General features: G+C 38.4%; 1 long non-coding RNA gene across 4 annotated transcripts in view; it reads right to left on the bottom strand.

Annotated features, from left to right (window-relative positions):
* The window catches only part of LOC110469642 (uncharacterized), a 218,447-nt gene that overhangs the window by 116,282 nt on the left and 79,805 nt on the right, over window positions 1-22,360 (bottom strand). For all 4 annotated transcript variants that reach the window (XR_014956533.1, XR_014956531.1, XR_014956532.1 and 1 more), the window contains one exon: window positions 21,623-21,675. This is a non-coding gene — a long non-coding RNA (uncharacterized LOC110469642). The remainder of the gene's footprint in view (window positions 1-21,622; window positions 21,676-22,360) is intronic.

Here is a 22,360-nt window from a genome sequence, read left to right as displayed (position 1 = left end):
AGAAGGGGTGATCTCACAGACAACCTGGGTTTAATGCACCAGATAAAGGAATCAAATATTTTCAAGCTATGGATAAATAAAGTGAGGCTTGGCATGATTTAGTTGCTTGAGACACAGCTCAGAGCTGGATCTCTGCAGCTCAGGCAAGCCCTGCCAAGGTTCACCTGAGCAGCAGGAAATCAGAGATAACTCCAGGTACCTTCAAGCTTCACCAGACTCCTACTGTCCCCCCCGGGGAGAATGGAAAACAACAGATACAGCTCTGCAAAGAGAAAACATTTCAAGAAGTAACATTCTGAGGTGGAAATTCACCACCAGCTGAGAGCAAGAAAGGAGCAAAGAGCACAAGAGAAAACGTGGTTTCAAATAGCATGTGTCTGAAAATAGAGCAAATGTGTGCAAGAACAATGAGCTTTCTGTGAGTTGTTCTGGAAGCACAGCCCAGGGCCAGTGCATCTCCACTCATATTTGGGCAGCTGGCCAGAGACTACACAAGTGACTTTCCTCTCATTATTTTCTCATTTTCATTAAACTGCATTTTAGGGCACCGCAAAACAAGTCTCCTTTCTCTATATTTTTCTCAGGCACATACCCTTTGCTCCCCACATAAGAATAATCTCTCCTGGCAAATAAAGCAGATCCCCATTAATTATATCTCTCTCTCCACTTTTGCAGCTTTATTTGTAGGAATACTGCCACGACTATGGACTGTTTGCCAAGAGGCCTTACACATGCTTTTTTCATTATTAGACTACTATAAAATTTAACCATATAAGTCTCCTGCGCTGTACCCTCCTGACAATGCCAACAGCCATTCTAAAATAGACTACTTCAGAGGGCGAAGAGACCAGGCCTTTTGTAACTCATTAAACTGAGGTTTATTTTTGCCTTGTTAGTAGATGTGATTCTGCTCCTGCTGATGGGCACTGCAGCAGCCTCAGCTCTCATATGAGCATTTAAAAAAAATCAGACCTTGTCGTGCTCAGCAGTTACACAAAACTTCATTTAACTTAGTAGGAAGTTTGCCTGTCAGGCTAAAAACACAGCAAGGACTAGATTTTACCATTTGGCATTAAAAGATTTTTTTTCTAAATTGCTGGGGAAATAATGATGTACAAAGATAAAGCTTGTTTTTTACTTTCTCTTCAAATCACAGAGCTTAATTGAGTCTTCACATACAGATTTGTAAGCAAAAACAAATGGATTCTGAAATAGTAGATTTTATGAATAGATAGCGGAATACTTTGCAGTGGAACACAATACCATTTTCCCCTTGTAAAATGATCTCTTGAAATTAAAAGAAATTATTTGCTTATCCAGAGGCTCACAACAGACTAGAAATATGGGACCAAATAATATTCAGGCTTTGATCACTTTAGTTAATCCTAACAAGCAATATTTTACTTGCTATCATTAATTTCCCATCAATGGTAAAGAATCTGTCTCAGAAGGACACAGCCTCTTTTTTCAGTGTGTGAAGACAACACACATGGTAGAGACTCTGGAATTTATTCTCTCAGTGCAGCAAAAGATAGAGTAAATAACACTGTCCCTAATTCAACTTTCAGGAATGTCAGCCAGAGCAGTCAGGGAAGGGCACCAGCTGCCTGTCCTCTCATTCTGATCTATTGCAGCAGCAAGGCAACAGTATCTGACAGAACGGGAAAACCCAAAACACTCACACACAACAGCAAACGCCCATCAAGATAAGGACTCAAGTGTTGCACCAATTATCAAAAAACCCCAAAGAGTAACATTGTAAACTGGATTGATGAAATCAGAAGGATGATGCTTCACACACACTCGCTAACATGTCACTCCTTTATTTTCATGTCACTTAATAGCTAAGGTATAATGTGTTTAACAGCTTTGAAAATATGATCAGGAGCTACCATCCTTGTTTCAAGAAGCTTACATCTATAGCAAGCCCTCAGCAATATTCACCTAAGCAGAGCCATAAGTACCAGGGAAGGAAGGAACACAAGCCAGTGCCCATTTAGCAAACAGCAATGTCTGCACTATCCTGAGCATCACGCAGAAGCTGAGCACAGCACCCTTCATTAAACAAAATGTTTTCTGGTGGAATGAAGTAAAATAACTTGCAGTGATGCTTGTTCATTGTCTTGTTGGAAGTGATACAAGAACCTGGTAACTTTAGATTGAAGAGGGCATAAAGAGACCATCACTGCACAAGGGCAGACACCCTGTGCCCAATCCCTGTGCTCCCCCAGCATGCTCACACTGCCTAAGGATGTAAAGCCCAGCACAGATGGCTCTGCGTGATTGTCGGAATACGCTGATAGAGTCATTCTTTCAATGTCACTGAGATTTATTTCTCTGTCTTAAATCTCTGCTGAAAAATACCCCCAGTTTCATGAAGTTGCCCACAGCTTCCCACAAATTCCAGCCCAGATGAGCAAACCAGGACATAGCTCAGTGCTGGAGGCTTGTAAGGAAGGCAACCAAGCCCCAGATTCCCCAAAATACCTTTGAAGTTAGTTATTTCTTTCTCCCAAGGTGTTATAGCCTTAAAAAAAAAGTAAATACCCTTCTAAAAACAAAAGCAGAGTGTTGGGGATTTTTTTCCCATTCCACCAATTAAATCATTGAATCCCACATTTTCTCCCTTATAATTTTCCTCAAGGAAAATCAAGCTCCACTCCAGTGCCCTCAGCACTCCACGGGTCAGCATGGTATACCCTGCAAGACCAGGCCAGGACTTTTCCACTGAGAAAAATGACTTCAGCGCTGTTCCCATCCTGGTCATACTGAGGTGAAGATGTCCTTGCTGCACTAACAGAAAAGGATTGCTGGGGGCTGTCACACCTCCATAACTCTTCCCCTCCCTCTATGAAAATAAAAAAGAAAATACTGGAAGACTTCAAAATATATGGACTACAAAACACATGTGGGGTGTTAATAGAGCTGCGGATTGATAGGAGAAGCAAAGAACAGTCCAGACTCTGGCCCTCACTTTGGGAACAGCCAGCTCCCTCTGAGCTCACACACCTGGCAAGGATGTGTGACAGCTTCCAACACCTCCTGTTGCCCCTGTCACCTCTCACCAGAGCAGGGCCACTGAGAACAGCGCCCACACAGCTCCCCACGAGGGACAGCAGGGCCAGCGGCCCTTGATGGGCACATCTGCCCTCTCTGGGTGACACAAATTTAGCACTTGTGTGCTAAAGGACTGGGACAACAGGAGCAGCATGTGACCTGGTTTTCTCTTTAGGCTTGTAGGCTTGTAGGCTTGTTGTATCTCAACAGGGTGGTCTAACAAACATCACTGATTATTAATGACTCCCTCAACAATATTTTATAATTCCAAAGATACATAAATACACACACTAGTTCTACTTATCTGGCTACTCAGGTCCACCCTAGTGAACAGGTGTATGGGGATTGGACTGAATTCTTTCAGTGAACTTTGGTGACATTTCAAGAGTCTAGTAATCCCATTGGCCCAAATAACCTGTTTAAATTCACAATAGAAGAGTCAGCTTGGCTACTAGCTCAGAGTATGCTGCACCGACTACACAGAAACACACCAAATAAATATTTTTCTCTTGTTGATTTATTAGCAACAGATTTGCTTGCATCTAGGAAACCCACCCCCCCCCAAAAAAAAATCTCCCCCCAAAAAACCCACCCCAAAACAACAACAAAACAAAAAAAATGACCAAGCTCTTGCCCCACCAAAAAAGCACCTGTCCAAATTCTGCCACAATATCTCAAGCAGCATCTTTCTGTAAGAATTTAGAGAAAAACAATACTGTTACCCTTACATCCCTTGAGCCGAATCTGTTATGTGAGAAGGACCATTAATGTCAGCAGGGATTCAAAGCGAGGAGGATTTCCTCCATGCTCAGCAATAAAGCCTTCTCAAGAAGATGAAATCAGACTCACTGCAATGTAACAGGAGTGACTAGAAGCCACAGTGGCACTGTGTGGACAGTCTGTACCACAGTACTATTCAAAGACTAAAAAGCAAGTAGTAGATGTGTTGCAAGATTTTTCTGGAGAAGATATTAATGAGTAGTGACTGTCTGGTGCCAGTGTTACTTCAAATTGCTATTTTAATACAGCTCACATCAACTGTAGCACTGACAAACGTAATCAAAATGGCAGTACATTCAACTACAAGATAGGAATATTGTCCTCATTTGAAAATGAAAAATAAAGCAAAGATATGGAACACTGAAAAAGGAGGAAAAATCCCAAAGGAAGAAAGAACCAGTATCATTTGGATCTGAATCACTATGCACAGCTACAGTCTGACAGTCCAAATGTGGACTTCATGGGCAATAGCATGGATATAGTGATTAGAGTGATATTTTTTATTTTTGTATAGCAATGAGATCAATGCATGCCACGACACAGGGAAAGTGCTGCCACAAATGGGTTCCTACTGTATATTTTTGGAGAGCATGGACTTGATTTTGAGCACAGCATTTATTCAGTTTCCCCCTCCTTCCCAATCAGGTTCTCATTATGTCGTCTAAAACCTTGATTCAGCCAAGCACTTCTGTATGTGCATTGTTGGAACATGTAATTACTTCCCATTAAAGTCAACAGGACTAAGTAGCATGGTTAAGTGCTTTGCTGAATCAGAGCCTAAATGACATCAGCTGTGCCAGTAAGTTACAGGTGTAAAAAAACCAAAACCAAAAAAAAACCCTCAGCCAGAAAACAAAAAAGACCCTAAAATCAAAACAAACCAAAAGCCACAAGCCCCATGTTTTATAAATTTGACCATTTTTTTTCAGCAAACTTTTATAGTAGGCGCATTTGTGATTTTTTTTTTCGTGGATTTTACTTAGTTGACTGATGATATACTACTTCCTGCCTTTTACCTCTCAAATGTTGCCATGCTTGCCCTTGCTGATTCTCTAGAAAACAGGGTAATTTTAGAGAAGAGAAAAGCAGAGTACTGAGGTGACAAACATTGCTCTGACTTGTCAAAAGTAAAGAGAGAAATAGAAGGAAAGCACAGAGTTATTTGTCCTTGAAATCTCTTAATGTGACGGATTTAGACAAAGATACATTAGTCTTTTTTTGAAAAAAGACACCAAACACACACACACAAAAGCAAAACCCACAACAGCCCACAAAAAGCTTCCTGAGCCAGCTTATTCAGGAAAAGATTATGCAGGGTTTGCATCTCTCCTTCACCAGTAACAGGTTTAAAGATAGCTGCATGCAGCCTGGACAGCAATGAGGAGCACTTAACTGCCTCATCTCAGCCACAAACAATTCAGATCTGTCCCAAAGTCCTCACACACAACCCTTAAAACAGTTCACCTAAATGACTTTTTCCAAGGGACAGGCTCACAATGTCACGATATCTGAAGCAAAGGTACCTTAGACACACAACTAAGGATGCTCTTACTCAGAGCTCTGGTTAAAATCTTGTTTTGTGACTCTCAGCATGATATCTGCCTGCATTTGCAACAGCAGTCCTGAAGCGTAGCAAAAACACAGTCACAAGTTAATTGGGCAGAACTCATATCAGATAAAAATGTGTGTTTAACTGGGAGAAAAGTACTACTAACAGCTCCCGCAAGACTTTGAGAAGTTGTGGGGAAAATACATCAAAGGCACAAATTCATACAAATTCATCATTTGTAACTGTCATCAAAACCAAGTTTACTTTGTTCTTTTTGAGTTCCGATGCTGTGAACACAGCTTCAGTATCTGAATCCCTAGATGTCATATTCAGGAATCTAGCATGGAAAATCTTATCTATGAGGAAGCAACGTCATGAGTTCCACATGACACAAAACTGATGGATGCACCCACATCACAGAGGTGACACAGGGGACACACAGAAGCACAAAGGAGAGGATCAATAGGAACAAAATGGCATGTTTCAAAGTGGACAGAGCTCTTGGCAAATAGCCAGGAGTGGCATAACAATAGGAATGTCTGTAAGAAAGCAAGTATCAACCCAAAATTTCAGTCGTAAGCTGTGTAGACACAAGACACCCATAACAGACACCAAGAGAATTAGTATCTTAAAAATACCAATCCAAACACAAAAGTAATCTTACAACAGAGTTTAACCTTTAATCACTGCTTACAGACCAAAATAGGTTTCTCTAAAAAAGCCTCCAGTTGAAGAATTTAACATATATTCTATAATTTATTCCGTTTATTTCTTTAGATTTTAAAATGTGCCTCTCCAAAGGTCTAGGGAAAATATACAGATCATTTAAAATTACACAAAAAATTCCAGTTAAACTAATGGTTAAAATAAAAAAACCTTCCCAGAACCCTGACCCTAACCCTTCTCAAAAAAGAATCCCACCTTTTGAACCCAGTAACTATCACTCAGTCTTTTTCCTAAGAAAAAGCTTGGGAAAATAGTTGGGTTCGCCCACTACCAACCAGGAGGTTAGCAATTGGCCCATGTCTAACATCTAAGACCATGACATGCAGTGACAAAAATTATTCCTGACACTCAGCTTTCCCTTTTCATCCTCTCTTTGGTATTTCTGCTGCATCTGCAAGTTTATTTTAACAAATTATTTTTATCAGCTGTTTATCTTCACCCATTGGTATTCTTTGAGACCTCCAAAATATGTCCCTGGAGATAAGACAACCACTATCCTTTTACTATCTCTTCTCCTCCCCTTTTTTTCTGTTTTATCCACAGACATGGTCACTTGACATGATGAACTAAGCAGAAGTACTGAATATCAGTGTTTCTCAAAACCATAATTAAACTTGCTCTGTTTCTTTCCCCTTGTATTGTGCCATTTTGTAGATGCATAGAGACAGAATAAGAGTCAGACAGAAATAGAGTCAGCAGCAGAACTGGGAGCATAATGCAGATCTCATTTCCCTTCGCCTTGGTTGAGGAGTTGAACTAAACAATGGGGACAGTCTATTTCAGCCTATTTTCAGGTACAGTATCTTCAAGAACTATTTTCATACCAGGAGTAAAACCAGGTCTAAAAATCTCGAGATTTTTTTTGTCCCTCAGTCAGTGGAAAAGAGACAGGAACATTTAAGTCATAACACATTAAAAAGAAGGGGGAGGGTCAGCTCTTTTTCTGTGCTGAGCGGCAGAAACGGTGCTGTCATGCTCAGATGAGCTATCACAGACTTTTTGGGTGACAAGTTGCAGGTAGTTAGAAAAAGAACCCTTTAACTGAATGTATAATCCTGTTATTAGTTTATAATTAATAATCTGTACTTTATTGAGGAGAGCAGCCATGCTATAAATTTAAAATACATTGCATGATAGCCCACTCTTTCCAAAACTTCATTAGGAATGGGATCTGCAGTTCTTAACTGCAGTAATTTATAATAATCACCAGTATATATTGAACATAATCTATGCTATTTGCTGTGTGCAAAACAGAAGTCATAAGTGTAATACTTTAGGCCAGAATCAGTCCTACTTTTCACAGAAAATTATTTATTCTTTACACAAATCTGATAGGAGTAGGGAGATACTAAAGGCAGAATTTCATCACAAAAGGCAGCAGGCTGGTCTGTTTATTGACGGAAGCCTTAACTCACTGCAGGCAGCAGTTCAAGGTCTGTACATTGCCTTGAGGAGAGAAAACTAATTCAAGACTTCCCTATTCTCATCTCTAAAGTTAGATCTTTTTCCACCCTATTTCTACAGATTCACTGAAGCAAATTACCAGCTGGTTATTTTCACTTTTACATGTTTATTATGCCCTTACTGATGATGGCTTTGATTTCACAGGAAGTTGATTTTTTTCTGAATGCACGATTCTACCACCTAAGAATTAATGCAAATGTCTCTCACTTGGTGTTATAATGAATGCATTTTATTTTGATTTATCTAAATATATATAAATAATAGACCTGCAAGTGGGAACAGTACTCAAATCAACCAACAGATGAGCCAATAAATGCTGGAGCATCAAGGAATTGACAGTCAAATATTCTAAAGAAGTTAATTGTTTGGAGATGCAGACTATATAGAGCAAGAATTGTAATATTTCCTTTTACCAACTGCAAGTCAACCTTAGACACTCAAAACTATTTTCCAATATTATCCAAATCACAGCAAGAGTGACTGTGTGTTGGCACAGGAGAGGCAAAGGACCATTAGAAAAATATTCTTCAGCATTCCAAATTTTTGCACTGATGAAAAAAATACAGATGTGCCAACCCAGTGTCAAATGAAAAGCCTTGACAATCTGATCCAGGGAGTTCTTAGAACTGAGTGCATTTCCACGTAGACAGGAACAGAAATACATAAATTTCATGTTCAAAATTACTGACACACATCTTCCAAGGACAAAACAAAGCCATGCAACTACATGAGATATGTCACAACAAGAGACATTCCCATGGTAATTTGACCCCTCCAAATAGAGCTGCCACAGCTCAGCTTGGAAACCACCTCACTGATTTGGAGAGATTCTTGCAGACTACTTGGTGCAAATCAATGGCTACAATGCACAGGAACAATGGACACCTTTCCAGCCTGCATGGAGTTGCTCCAAATCCTTTCTAAACAAATCTGAGGATATATACAGCATAGGCTGTAAATTCAGTTAATGCATGCTCATTTTCTGCAGTTTATTCCAAATTCTTTAACACCTCAAAATGTGGACCCAGCATTGTTAAAGACACCAAAAAATTCTGCTACCAACTTTTACAGAAATCTACAATCTCTTGTGATTTACAGAGCACAATTTATTTTTCCTTTTTCTTCAGAAGTCTTCCAAGAACTAACTTTGAGCCTGAAATACATAAATTGCATGTATTTTCTTTTGGTTCAGTTTTCATTGCAATGAATACTAGAGATTTTGGTTCCAAGGCAGAAGTTTCCTGTTGTCTTTCTTGGGCCATTCAGATTGCCTGAACCCTGCATTGGTAAGTACTTATGTCTGATCAAAGGAACTAACACAATCCTTGGGAAATATTAAATTTTACATGTATTTTGCAGTAAGCCATCAGTTAAAAACCAGAAGATTATTTTGGAAGAGGATATTTTCTGCCTGTGAAATACTTTGAACAATAGGGTAGAAGGCAATGTGTTTGTTCACTTTATCTCACTCTCTCTCTCTCTTCCTTGCTGTACTTTGACTGTTTTTCAATTTTTGCAAATTCCTCCATTTTTATTGCCCAGAGTTCAGGGCAAATTAAAGCAGGCTTTCTGTTTTCTCAGCACATTTTCTGAATGTCATTGGGCTATGACAAAGGAACAAGCAAATTCTCTTCCACACTCCCATGCTTCACCAATAGGCACAGGTGTAAATAAGGAATTTGGTTGATGCTTCTAGAATTTAGAAGTATCTGTTTCATCCCTGGGGGATGAAACAAAAGGGCAAAAGGGCCTAGATGCTCTCACTCTCCTTCCCAAGTCATCATGCACATACATGCAACCTCTAGTGTCAGTGGAAGGCTGGGTTGGGGTTCAGTTACAGAGCCCCCCATAATTTAGGAGCTAAAACCTTGCTCAAGCTTCAAGTTACACAGACCTCAGTGTCTCTGGATCTTGTCCTGAGCTCTTAAATTGCTAGTTCAGCAGATGCAACAGCAGTGGCTAATACTAACTGTGAGGCACCATGGTTTCAGTAGTCAAGTCATAGACAAATAGCTGTAGAAACCTGAACTAAAATGAAGTTATCTCCAGTCCATAAGGATTATACAAAGCGGCTGTTGCATTATTCTCTGGTGCTTTCTGTAGCCTCCTAGAGCATAGGTGCAGTTTTCAAAAATGCATTAAGATCTTAAAACTAAAAGGGTGGTGTAAATATGAGGAGTATTTTTTCAATATGAGCCAGAGTGCTGAACTTCCCAGATGGAAACATTGCTACAGTTAATAGTTTAGACAGAGATCATCATTAAGGGGGTTAATGCATTTACTATGGATATCCCAAGGGGGTCTCTTCTACTAAATTAACCACATTTTAGGCTTTCTAAATAAAGAATTAATTTTCTAAATGCCTAGAAATTAAGATCTTCTAATGTTATACTTGAAGTTATTGGCACTTCTTCATCTGAAAAGTGTTTTAAAAAGATCCAGCAATGAATTTCCTGAATCCATGAAAACTTCAGTCCATACCTTATGAACTACTGTATACAGAATATTTAATATGCAAACCCAAGGTGGGTACCCATGGCCACTGTGTGTGATATTCAGATGCATCAGATTTGCTGCCTTTATGCCTTCCAGTTAAGCCTTTTAGACTTAAGCATCCAAACAAGCTTGACTTAGCTTTTGGCACCATAAGCACTGCTCACGAGCCTTAATGCTGTGCTAAGTTTGGCCACATCCTCCTGCATGGACTAGGGTTGTTCATCCCAATTTGGGGTCTTCAATAACTGACAGAAGCTGCTGCTGCCCCTCCTTCCACCCTGTGTCCTGGCTGAGACCGGAGGCTCTTGCAGGGGGCTCTTTCCAGAAATGTAGATAAATTTTATACTTGTAGGATCATCCACACTGATCCTGGGCAAGGTAACCCTCTGCTGGAGAGCAGTGCAGGATTCCCAGGATGCCCAAATCTTTATACTGGCCAGCACTAAGAGCTCTATGTCTCCAGGCTTCATTTCTAGGTATGCACTGTTACCTCACACAGGAGTTTATCTGAAATCCCCTGTCCTTGCTAACTGCTGTGCTGGATGCAAGGCAGCTGTTGTGGTCTGTGCTTGAGATAATGTAACCTGGCAGCAGCAATATGGCAATAGCTCAGACACAGGGCAGTGCTCTCTCCAAAGCCAAGCTTAGGAGGGGAGTTCTGCTTGGGCTAGACTGTGTATTTTGCTTCTCCCCACATACTGTTTCCTGAAGTTTCCTGCACCATTTAACTTAGATGTTTAAATCCTTCCTTACATCTTTTCCTACAAGCTTAAAAAATTTTCAACAAATGTGTCCTGACTAACACTTTGTTATAGAAATGCTAACACCACTGACTTTTAGAAGTGTTTAAGTTACTAGGTTCAAATTCGGTGTCTAATCAGGCACAGATTACTTTGTCCATCTGAATAGAAAGTACAAGCAAAGAGAGGAAGATTATACACTAAATAAATTAATTTCACCTAGAGAATGCTGCTAGAAAGGACAAAAAGACCAACATAGCAGTAACATTTACAGTAATACCATTCTATATGTGCTGAAAGATGTTCCAGACATCCCAAATTATAGAAATATAAAGTCTGAAAATACTTTTCTTGGAAAGTACAAGGGACTCCTTAGTGCAAACTTTTCTGCTCCTTTCTCCCAAAATTTTCAGCTACTGAAGTCTTTCCAGCACCTGGTCAATGTCTAGGTGCAGTTTCAAATACCTATCACAGAGTGGGCGATTTTGGGTGAAAGTACTCAGTTTATCATTACAGCACATGAACACAAAAGTAAATATCTATTTTTCCTCATTGCAGATAGAAATGAGAATACAGAGCTGGTAGAGTGCTACTGCAAAACAGCTTCCTGAGGATTCTTGACTGTGAAATAAAGACAGCAATTGCACCTAAAAGAATGAATGCTTCCCATGAAGACAAAGTACCTTATAAGAACAAATTTTCAAAGTGCAGGACAGTGTGTATCTGCACTTGTTAGAATAAAAAAACTGATTAAACAGATCAACTGCAGCAGAAACATCAAAATAGGTTAATTTCTCACTCTCTCATTATAGTCAGTAATTATTTATTAGCTAATGATTTGCATAATGTTTTATCTCTCCAATTATCAAAGGACAGTGAAATTAAAGTGATGCACAAAGTCTTTACAAACTGTCTTCATCAAAGAGCTCTGTCCCTCAAGATTTACCATCCCCAGAGGTAAAGACCATAAGCCTCATGACCATGATCAAGCTGTGTCAGTCCTAAAGTCCATCTAACTCAGAATTTAATTGCTCCTACTGGCTAGGAGCAGATGCTCAAGGAGTGTAAAAATAATCAATTAGTGCATTCAGTACTTTGAATGCAAGAATCACATCTAAACCATAGTTCTAGCAGCCACTAACATATGAATTCATCCAAACTCTTTTTCAACCCACTAACACTCTTGGCTATCACAGCTTCCTGTAAAATGAATTTGATTTTATGTTCCACAACTAGTACTGAAATTAGTTTTAAAGTTGTTGCTGGATACTTTTATTCTGTTTCTGTCAAAAAAAAAAAAAAAGGTGAACATTTCCTTCCTTATCCCCAATGCCCCATCTTCTCCAGGACATTCACAGTTTTATACACCACTCTCCTTCAATCATCTCTTTTTAAAGGTGAAATGCTTATTTAGCCTTTCCTCACACAGGCTTCATTTCACATCTTTATCAAAAATGTTTGTGTTATTTTTAAATGCAGCTCTGTTTAGCCTTTTCAGATAAGGACATCAGAATTGTTTGTAGTTATCAAGATGTGGAAGCACAATAGATTTATTCTGTTGCATAATGGTACTTCTATATTTTGTTGTCAACCTGTTTTCTAATAATTCTTGGCATTCAACCTTTTTTTCTGCTGTGAAAAATGATCTAATTTTTATTGAGAAGTAGCCACATTAACACTAAAATATTTCCTGCAATGTCAGGTTAGAGCCCATCATTCATATACATTCATAAATGTTATTTTCGATGTGTCTTTGCATTTTACCAAAATTGATCTCTCCTCCCAGCTTATCATCAATTATGAGAGTTTTCTGCAATACTTTAGAGGTAGTAGAGTTAGACTTCTGCTTATTCTTTTCATATTATAAATGGACTGTATGAAAACACTGAACACACAACACAATTTTCAATGGGATCACCTAGCTAATCTCTCTTTTAGAAAAAAACCTAACCATTTATTCCCACCTTCTATTTTCTAGCTTTTATCTGGGAATAAATCCAGAAAAGGATCTTTCGTCTTATCCTATAACTCTTTGAATCTGCATGTGCCATTTTGAAGAGATGATCCACAAGATAATTGATTAGGACAATAACAGGAGCTGATTTCACACAAGTATCCCATAATTAAATTTCAAGGAATTGTATAGATTTTGTTCTGAAACTCAAATTCTTCATGAATGTTGTGCTATCAGGAACACTAAGGTTCATTGGCATCAACAGGAGCTGCACTCAAATTCTCTTTTTACAGTCTAAACTCTTACTTAGAGAATACACATCATTCAAAACACAAAGGAAAGCAAACATACAACTACTGTTGAACACAGGTTATCAGCTTGAAACCTCTTGTCCTCTGAGCTGATTTCAATCAGGTTTCTTCCACACAGCCTATAGTCTAATTATTTCAAGTCTAATTTTAGCTGTTATAGTATTTAGCTAAATACTGTGAGCAACACCCTCTACAAAACAAAAGCAACAAATAAACAGAATAAAGTGCTGAACTCCAGTTGAACAGTGACCCAATTTGGTTTTCAATGTTTGTATAATAGAAGCAGCTTAAAATCTTCTGTGCAAAATGGTGGAAGGGAATTTTGATATAAAAATTAACTCGGAGAGGCAGTATGGAAATACATCTTTCTCCAGATTATTAATTTTATTACAAAGAAATTCATCCATACAAAAAGATCAACAGAACTGGCTGACCTAGTAATCACAAATATGTTTTTCTTGTAGCCTTATGTCTGAGTGTTTTAATGCTGTCTTGTTCTAACTATATGTTAGAAAAAAAATACTAAGGATAGCAAGCTATTAAAATTAGAGAATGTTCAAAGGACTGCTTGTACCCCTCAAAAAAATAAAAGGAAGTATTGTCTTCGCCAGCTTTTCCTGCACCATAGGCTAACCTGAGTACGATCAAAACTCACTGTGGATCAGTCAGTAAGCTACTTTATTCATGTTTCTGGGCCTAAAATATAGGTTTCTTCTTTAAGGGACGCCATCTAAAACTAGAACAAAATCCCATCCAAACCCTCAAACTTTTCTTTATTTCTAGCAAATAAATAGCATTTTCAGGGGCTTGTTCTGTCCTTGGCATGCTGAACAGAGCTCTAGCTATATTTACCACATTAATATATAAAACTATTCTGTCATCACTCTCCTTTTATGCTTTTAAATAAAGCTTACATAAAGTACTGCCACTTTATAATTTTGGCAGATCAATAAAGTCAAGAAAACAGCAACCACATCTTTCTGATAGCAATTTCTAAGATTATATTAGTGGTATTTAGTGCATTTAGGCTATTAGAACAGCAATACTTATATTTTATATAGGTGGGGCTGGTAATATCAGCTATTAGTAAGATTGCTTAACAGTTCCTATTTTAAGATCCTGTCTTCAGTGTTTTAGTTGCTCATAACTCTGGAAGTTTTCTGTAGACTGAACTGGAATTTTCCATCCTAAGTACTCTGCAGAAATATCATAATCATTTCCCTGCCTCAAAAAGCAAGGTAAATTCTTCTGCCCATGTTTAAAAAATATATTCACTCTCCCCCTGCTTGATGTATTTGTCTAAGAAATGTTCTGATATCTCCAAGATTTTGAAGGGTGACTTGAAATTTCCTGAGAAAAGGCTTGATAAATTTTGCTCCTGCTCAGTAGAAATTCTTTCAATTTTGGTAAAAGTTATCCATGGAAGAGGCCTTCTGCAATCATGCCAGATGCAGGAATTTAAAAGCACATGCCCTGTGGCTCTGTGGATCTCAGTGAGCTATTGCTATAATCAGATACAGAAAAGACAAGACAAAGAGGAAAGAAGATGAGACTACAGAGAAATGGGACTAGAAACATTTAAAAAGAAAATTGAGGTTGATGTGCAGCACACAGACGGGGCTAGCCATGGGAAAAGAGGAGGAAAAGACCAAGAATGCAAAAAGAAGGAGGCATGAGAAGAGATATATCAGACAAGACACCCATGTGCAAAAGAACTGAAAGTTACTGGGGCAAAACAAATGGTACCAGAGAAAGGACCAGAATTCCAAGGGCTGCAGGAGGGTCCTCAGGCAAATTTAAGTTTAACTGAGGAATCAGCTGTGATTCGGAGCTAGAATTTAAAATGTGTTGAATAACCCAGTCATCAGAGCAGGGTTTGAGTTCACAAAGAATGCCGACACAGAGTGGACAGTGTGGGAGGAAACTAAATACCATTTAGCAGCTGCCTTCACAGGCACCATCCTGCTTATGGCCTGGCTGATGTCAGACACCCATAAAATTAGAGGCCAGATCAAAACAGCACAGGATGCTCCCAGAGATCAGTTTTGCATTCTTATGATTGTTCTTTGATTAGAACTTATGTGAGTGCACACGTATGTATGCTGTTAAATGCACCTACTTAAGAATAGGGGTTCTTTTTCTCTCTTACAAAGGGAGTAAAATAAACACTATAATATTCATCTTTCAGATAGAAAGTTATTTTCCTCCACAAAATCCTTGAAATCTTACTTGAAACATCAGAAACAAAAAAAATATACCAAATGAATCTGGCAAAACTCTCCATCCATGCTGCTGATTAAAGAAACCTTCCCAATGCATTATATTAATGCCACTCACTTTTCAGAACACAAAGATGGAAAACATCCGAGATTACTTTCCTGTGCAACCTCTTTTGAATTTTGGTCAAGAATATGGAGAAAGAAAGAGATCAATTCATGTCCCAGGTAATATAGACCCTAGTTATACAGCAGCTGAGTAAATACCACTGATAATGTCAATATTTGCTTTGACAATGTGTTAAAAGCATCTCATTTCAAAGCTGAAAAATGGCAATAGAAAAAGAAATTTTATCTTTTTCTTTTATTGTTCTCCCCTCTTTATCTACTCTCTGATGCAAAATGCAAACACACTCTTTTTACCTTAGGAGTATTACTGTTATCCATGCCCATCATACATGAAACTCGCAGACTGCTGTTTCAAAGTGGATGAGCAAGACTGACACATTTAAACAAACCAGAGATTACTCTTAGAGGCTTTGTACAGATCATCCACATGCATCAATTCTGCAAGTCAGTATGCACAGGGATTTATATTCTACTAACTTCTGTATAACCAAAAGTTAATAAAAAGAAAAGCCTTAGTTTTTGCCAGTATTTTGCTTCTCATTTCTTAGCTGACATCACATTCAACATTTGGTATTTTATCCTTGATTTTTTCCTCTGGCTTTCTGTCCAGGGGCAGGAAGGTAAGGGTAAGACTCAGTAAACGTGTTCTGGAGCTTATGAGGTTTGACCACTACAATGCAATTTAGGAAAAGTACCCACCAGGAAGACAATCCACCAAAATACCTTCCCTCAGGAGGAGGCTTGCAGAGCTACTCACATATGACTATTTACTAAGCAAATCCATCCCTTATTTCTACCATGGTGATTTTTCGCTTTGTTGCCTGGGTTTGGGGTTTTAGGTGAGATTTTTCCTCTCCTCCTTTTTGAATCAAGAAGGAATAGAGCTGGGACCAGGTTGAATTTTGCAATCAATAGGCCCAGTGTGCAGGCATTTTCTTTAATAGTAGTGTTTTGGGAGTACTTGCATTTGTTTAGCAGAGAGGCACCCAGTTCCTTTCCAGACAGCATTTCTAGATTTTTGACCTATGTGAGGGTGAGATGGGAATCTGAAAATCATTAATTTAGAGAGATACCAGCATGCAGAAGACATTATGGGTCAAGAATTTTCATAGTTCTGAATAGCCACCTAAACTCCATTTGTATTTTGTTTTAAGGGCCTATGCCCTTTTCAAAGTATAAAGTCATTAAGAAGTACTTATGTTTTTGGCATTAATAAATATGATTTCAAACACAGACCCTGAAATTATCTTAATGGATCTCTTAAACTTAATCTAGATTTGAAAATTCTTCCTTGATTTATGCCTTCTTCACTCTTCTCTAATTAGCAGTGCAATCATGCTATTAATGAAAAGCAGGTTGTTTCTCCATGTGAAGACCATCTGCCAGCACATCACTGCTCCTAACCCAGATGGCAACTTCTTGGTTAAGCTAAGAGGGGCAATTATTCAATTGTTCTATAATCAAGACACACACTTCAATTAGCTACTTAATATTACAATTCAACAGTATTTATGCTACTTTCTGTTCCATTTGTCAAGATATTATGTGCGACCTTTGCAGTGTTATGATTCAACAAGTTTACTATGTTGTTTAAGTATTTTAAAAGACAAAGCACTTAAAAGGGTTTATCAAATCAGAAAGCAAAAGTAATTTTATTTTGCCTAAACACTAACTAGTTCCAGTATAATGGCAAGCACTTGATTGTTTTTAACTAACATAAGGGCCAGGATTCTCTGTTCAAAAGGATGTGTGTCTGAGAAGAGAGATATAAGGAAGCTTAGCAAACATTTCTGCAAGTCACACAAGAAAATGAAGCAGGCCAAAAAAGGTCTAGAAGTAGTAAAACTATTTCTAATTCAAATTTAATCAACTCAAGCATCACTATCAGCAAGTCAGAGCATCTAGATGTTGTATTTATGAGAGGGGGAAAATAGGGTTTGTGTTATTAACTGTTACATTCTCCCCTATGTCCTCTCTCTGCAGTCAGCCTGAGCTGCCATTGGGACCTTTCTGTGAGGCTGCAGCAAAGGGCCACATGTGCACAAGGACTCTGTGCTGCATTTAAACTCTGATGAGGAAAAGAGAGAAAAAACCCCAAAACTCCAGAAAGCTAGTGCACTGCTGCAAGTTTGCAGGAGGTTTGAAATTGAGCAGAGGTGAGCAGCATTGCTGTTTGCCCCTGTACAACGTCAGTAAGACAGAAAAGCATAGAAGCATCTGAGAGAGGTTTCAAAGTTCTGGTGAAGACAGATCATTCCACCTCCTGGATAAGAACTGCCACAAAAAACCAGATGCAGCTCTGAGGAATTTCTCCCGTTATGGTAGGTTAGGGTATTTTGTGCAACTTATTGTAACATATCTTTTTTCTGCCTTTTAGAATTACCACTATTTTATTCTAAAAAACTGATGTTATTTCTATTTTGAGGCTAAATATGTTTACCATCAGCATAATTTTTGTGGAGTAACAAAGAGAATGCAAACTTAGGTGTCTAATTAGGTCTCAGCCCATACAGGCTGTGCTCAGACAGATCTGCAGTGCTATAATGGATTTTAGCAAGGGCCACTGGGTGTAGCTGAAGATAAAAGCAGGTCATGTGAACAACACAAAAGGCCTAAGATTACCTTGTACAGATTTGCTGAGACATGAGTAGAGAGCTGAGCTCTGCACCAGACCTCTCATCAGCATGTGTGGCCACATTGGTTGACACAGTAGTATAGCTCATTTGTTCACACTGGAGCTGAATTTTCCCTACCAGCTATGAGAACTGTAGCTACTTTGTTTTTCATATTTTTCAGTCTTTTATATACTGAAAAAAACCCCAGCAATTTCACTGTAATAACTACAAACTGTATTAACCTTGCTGTAGATTTCCATACACATTCATTTATTCAAACACAGAAGACTGATGAGGCTGAGGTATATATACTAAGACACAGTGTCCCAAAGGAGAGATTGGCAAACCCAAAGTTACCAACATAACCTGAATTCTTGTGCTTCTCTTTATGATACAGCCTCTAACTGAGTGCTGGTTTTACAACAGTTTTACAGTACAAAGTACTTTATTCAGGTCACCACTGTACACCATTTCTTTCAGTTACACTGTTGGCTGAGTGTTACTCATTGCATACTACCCAAATGCCAGTTGGGCTAAAAAATGCAGGAGTTTCTCCTGGCTTTCCATAGGAAACATAGTCCCTGAGAGAAGAGACTAGGTAAGACAAAAATCATATTTCTAGGTTTATTCTTAATATCCAAGCAAAAAAAAGCCCCACAAAACCCAATACTATTGCTTTATGTGGTTAAAGATCATGTTAGAAAGATAACCTTAAATTTTAAACCTGGGACTCATTTATTTTTTCTTATATGCAGGTGGTGGGTTATAGACAAACTTGAAAGAAAATAAACTTAAAAGCGAACAGTAGCTTTATCCCACAAAAGAATACACAAAACCTAAACAATCCTAAGTACAGTTATTAAAATCTACCTCAAAGATATACATACAAATAATGCATCTAGATTTACAGCAGTGACTTTGTGTTTTAAAACTATATATAGACAGCCATATAATTTACATTTTGAAAGTCAGATTATTCCCCAGTAGAATCTCAAAGTCTTAAATCAATAAACATTATAGCCATTTTTAGGAGCTACTAAATACTTATTCCAATACTACTTCCAATACTTATTAAGCCTCCCAGTGGGAGAGAATATTTGTGATGGCTCCTATCAGTCTGTGCACTATTTATACTGCTAATGGACACTGAAGGCTGGCAGAAATCTCAGTCAGCTGAAACAAGTTTTCTTTTTACTCTCTGTTGATTACCCTCAACCAAGTCTGCAATTTTTATTTTAGCTCCTAGTCCCACATGGACAACCTCTGGGTCTTGTGGCACACTTTTGCTTTCTTCTTCTAAGTCATCACTTACTGCTTGCATGGGCTACTGGTCACAATAGGGTTTGTCCCTTCAAGAGTTTGTCCTGATGACTGTCATGAGACAAGCTCTCTTACATCCTGATACATTATTTTTGGCATAGGGGCTACATAACACCAGTGTTTTGGGAGAAATCACCAGGGAAACCTCAAGGACAGATCACTGAATCCTAATTCCTTCTATAGTTGTTTAGATTTCTTATATGTGATCCAACTGATCCCCAAGTTCTGACATACACCTGTGATAATTTTAGACTAATATTTCCTATATAGATTTGCCTTTCAAGTCCACCAGGCAATGTTAGAAACTGTTTCATACTTTTGCAGGATGGAATTTCAGTGGCAGTTAAGATGATGCTCAGCAGTGCTTTAGGAATTGGATTCCACAGTGCTGTTTAGTTACTGGTAATGAATAGCCTATATCTACTGCGAAGTCAAAGTTTTAAAAAATTATCTTATTATATTGAGAGCAATATATTCTTAATGTTTGAAGGCTTCTGAGAGTAATAATAATTCAGTGAATGGCTGAGCACCCTTTCCTTCAAGAAGCAGAGTTCAAGGGAACAGAGCTCTGCACAGCTCATGGGATCCTTTTCCCCAAACCCAGTAACGCCAGTCATGAAATAGCTAAGTAGAGATAAAAGGGAAAAAAACCCCACTCTTCATTGCCAGAACTCCACTAAATCATGATGGCAGATAAAATAGAAACAAGACAATCACTGGAATTCTCATCCATAAATGTAAACATAGGATAAACTTGGTCATCTCCTAAAAATGAAGCCCAGAAAATTGCAGAGTGTGTCCTACTGCAGTGTGTTGATGGGAATGAAGGGGAAAGCAGTCTCCCTGCTCTGTGAATTCGGACTTGGAGATAAAAAGCAGCTTCCATCCTGCTGAGCTCAGCTGCTGCAACAGCAGAAAATTGTTCTAGACAGAGCATGCACTCATAATTTATTGTTTCTGTCTCCTGAATGCATTACTTGTTGCTCCTTCAATTTTTCCTTTTATAATCCTTTCAGTTATTGACCTTCCCTCCAGTAACCATGATCTTCTGTGATCATTCTCACTTGTGAGGACTGAGTATAAAACCCTGTTCCAGGAGATCTGCCAGCCCTAATTGTTGGGTACCAGAGTAAAGAGAGACAAATAAATATTTTTATCATGTTTTTAAAGCAGGACCACAGCAAGATGTAAAACTGAAAAGACAGTAAAACTCCTGTTACCCCAGCATGTCATGAGTTTATGAGGAAAACCAGAGCTTTGGGGCTATCAGGTGGGAGAAGTATTATATGGGACATGTAATACCGTTACTCTTGCTTCTGCAACACATCTCTGAAAGCCTGCACCATCAGGATAATTCCTATTGCCAAAATCCATAACAACATCAGATTTTCAGCCTCTCTTTTCCTCCACCAAAGCCAGAGACCTACAATCTAAGACTGAAATTAGGCCAGGTTTAGACACATGTAAACAGCATTTCACATTGCAGGAAAAGCCGCCTCCATCAAAAAGTCCAAGCAGAAATAAGGGTCCTAATTTAAATAAGTTCAACTGCTGTTTTTCCACGCAGTGTTATTTTTTAATTCTTCCTTACTTTAATAGATGCCTAGTGACTTGTAGCAGGTAGCTGAGTCTGAACACATTGTTTTTGAAGTGTGTTTACTGCAAGGAAGTTGAACAACCAGGAAAATCTGTACCTTTCCCACCTACACCAGTTCTGCATCTGTCCCAGCATGCTTGTACCTTTTATCCCCAATCCCCAGCAATCACTGCCAAGTGCATATCTCTGAAAAGCCAACCTTGTTCTATACTTGTCTGTATTGAAGTGTCATTGTCCTCTATTGATTTTAACTAAGTCTGTAAATAGCTAGCAATTGTGTTCTTCATTACTTACAGTTTCATCCATTTATAGTATCATCCATCTGTGATTTTTGTTTTCCCCTTACTTTCTTTCCTATTTTTTACTTCCCCGAGCCAATTTTCTTCTTATTCTATAAACCCACAGAACTCTGCTAAAACAACGATCTGAAGTCAAAATAGCATCAACAAATTTACACTCAGGGTTTGAAGCATTCCTTATGCACTTTCTACATTGCAGAAACTGCAAAAAAAACCTGGAAGGACTTTGTACAGATCATATAGAGTATTCAATATTAAGTACAGTAACAAGACACGCTGCTTTTCTTTTGCTCAAGTAAGAAAGTCATCATGATGTGAGAAAGAAATCAAAATAGTTTGCCTCAAGCATAAATTTAATAATTGACTTACCCTATGCAGGTTTTCCAGGCTCTACTCTGAGGTATTCATCAGATTTTTTTCACCTGCAAAATAAGTAAGACAGGATTTTGAAATTTTCCCAGTTTTCAAAACTAAAGATGTAGTATTTATTTCCATCTAAAAAGTTATAATAACCAAATTTACTCCTATAGTTTTTACAGACAGATGAGAGCATCAAAAATTTATCAGTGGTGTTGCAAAATATCTATCTTGACCTTACTTTTTAATGAGCTCCCCAATAAGATCAAGAAGCTTAAAATCAAGAAAAGAAACCAAGAAATCAGGTTTTTCAGAATAGGAGCTCTAATTGCTTCATTGTTAGAAAAAGGAGCTATTGAGCAATGACAAACAGTGAGCACCTGTCTGACACTCCCTCACACGCTGTCCTGGCCTCTCAGTTGGGATCCAAGCAAATCTTCCCTGCCTCCAGGTGGCTTCTCCTCCAGCACACCTGGGACTTTGACTTCTTCTTTCCCATATACTGCCTGCAAAGGGAGCTCTCAGCCCCAGGCTGCTCCTGGCCATATAGCAGGCGCTCTCCAGCACCACTTCAGCCTTTCCTTAGAGGAGAACAACCAAATTGCAACTACAAAAGGAAAAAAATAAAAATTCTATCTCTCCAAAAGGAGAGAGAGATGGCTTCATTATTTTGAAAATAAATGTTTCATTTTCTTTTTATTTCAAGAGAATTTTTTACTTTCTTTTACACAAGCCTTGAGTATAATAGAA

This window comes from Lonchura striata, chromosome 7 (genome assembly GCF_050655825.1).
Source record: "Lonchura striata isolate lonStrDom1 chromosome 7, ASM5065582v1, whole genome shotgun sequence".
Taxonomy (NCBI): domain Eukaryota; kingdom Metazoa; phylum Chordata; class Aves; order Passeriformes; family Estrildidae; genus Lonchura; species Lonchura striata.
Note: the sequence above shows the minus strand (reverse complement) of the source record. Positions and strands in the feature narration are given on the sequence as shown.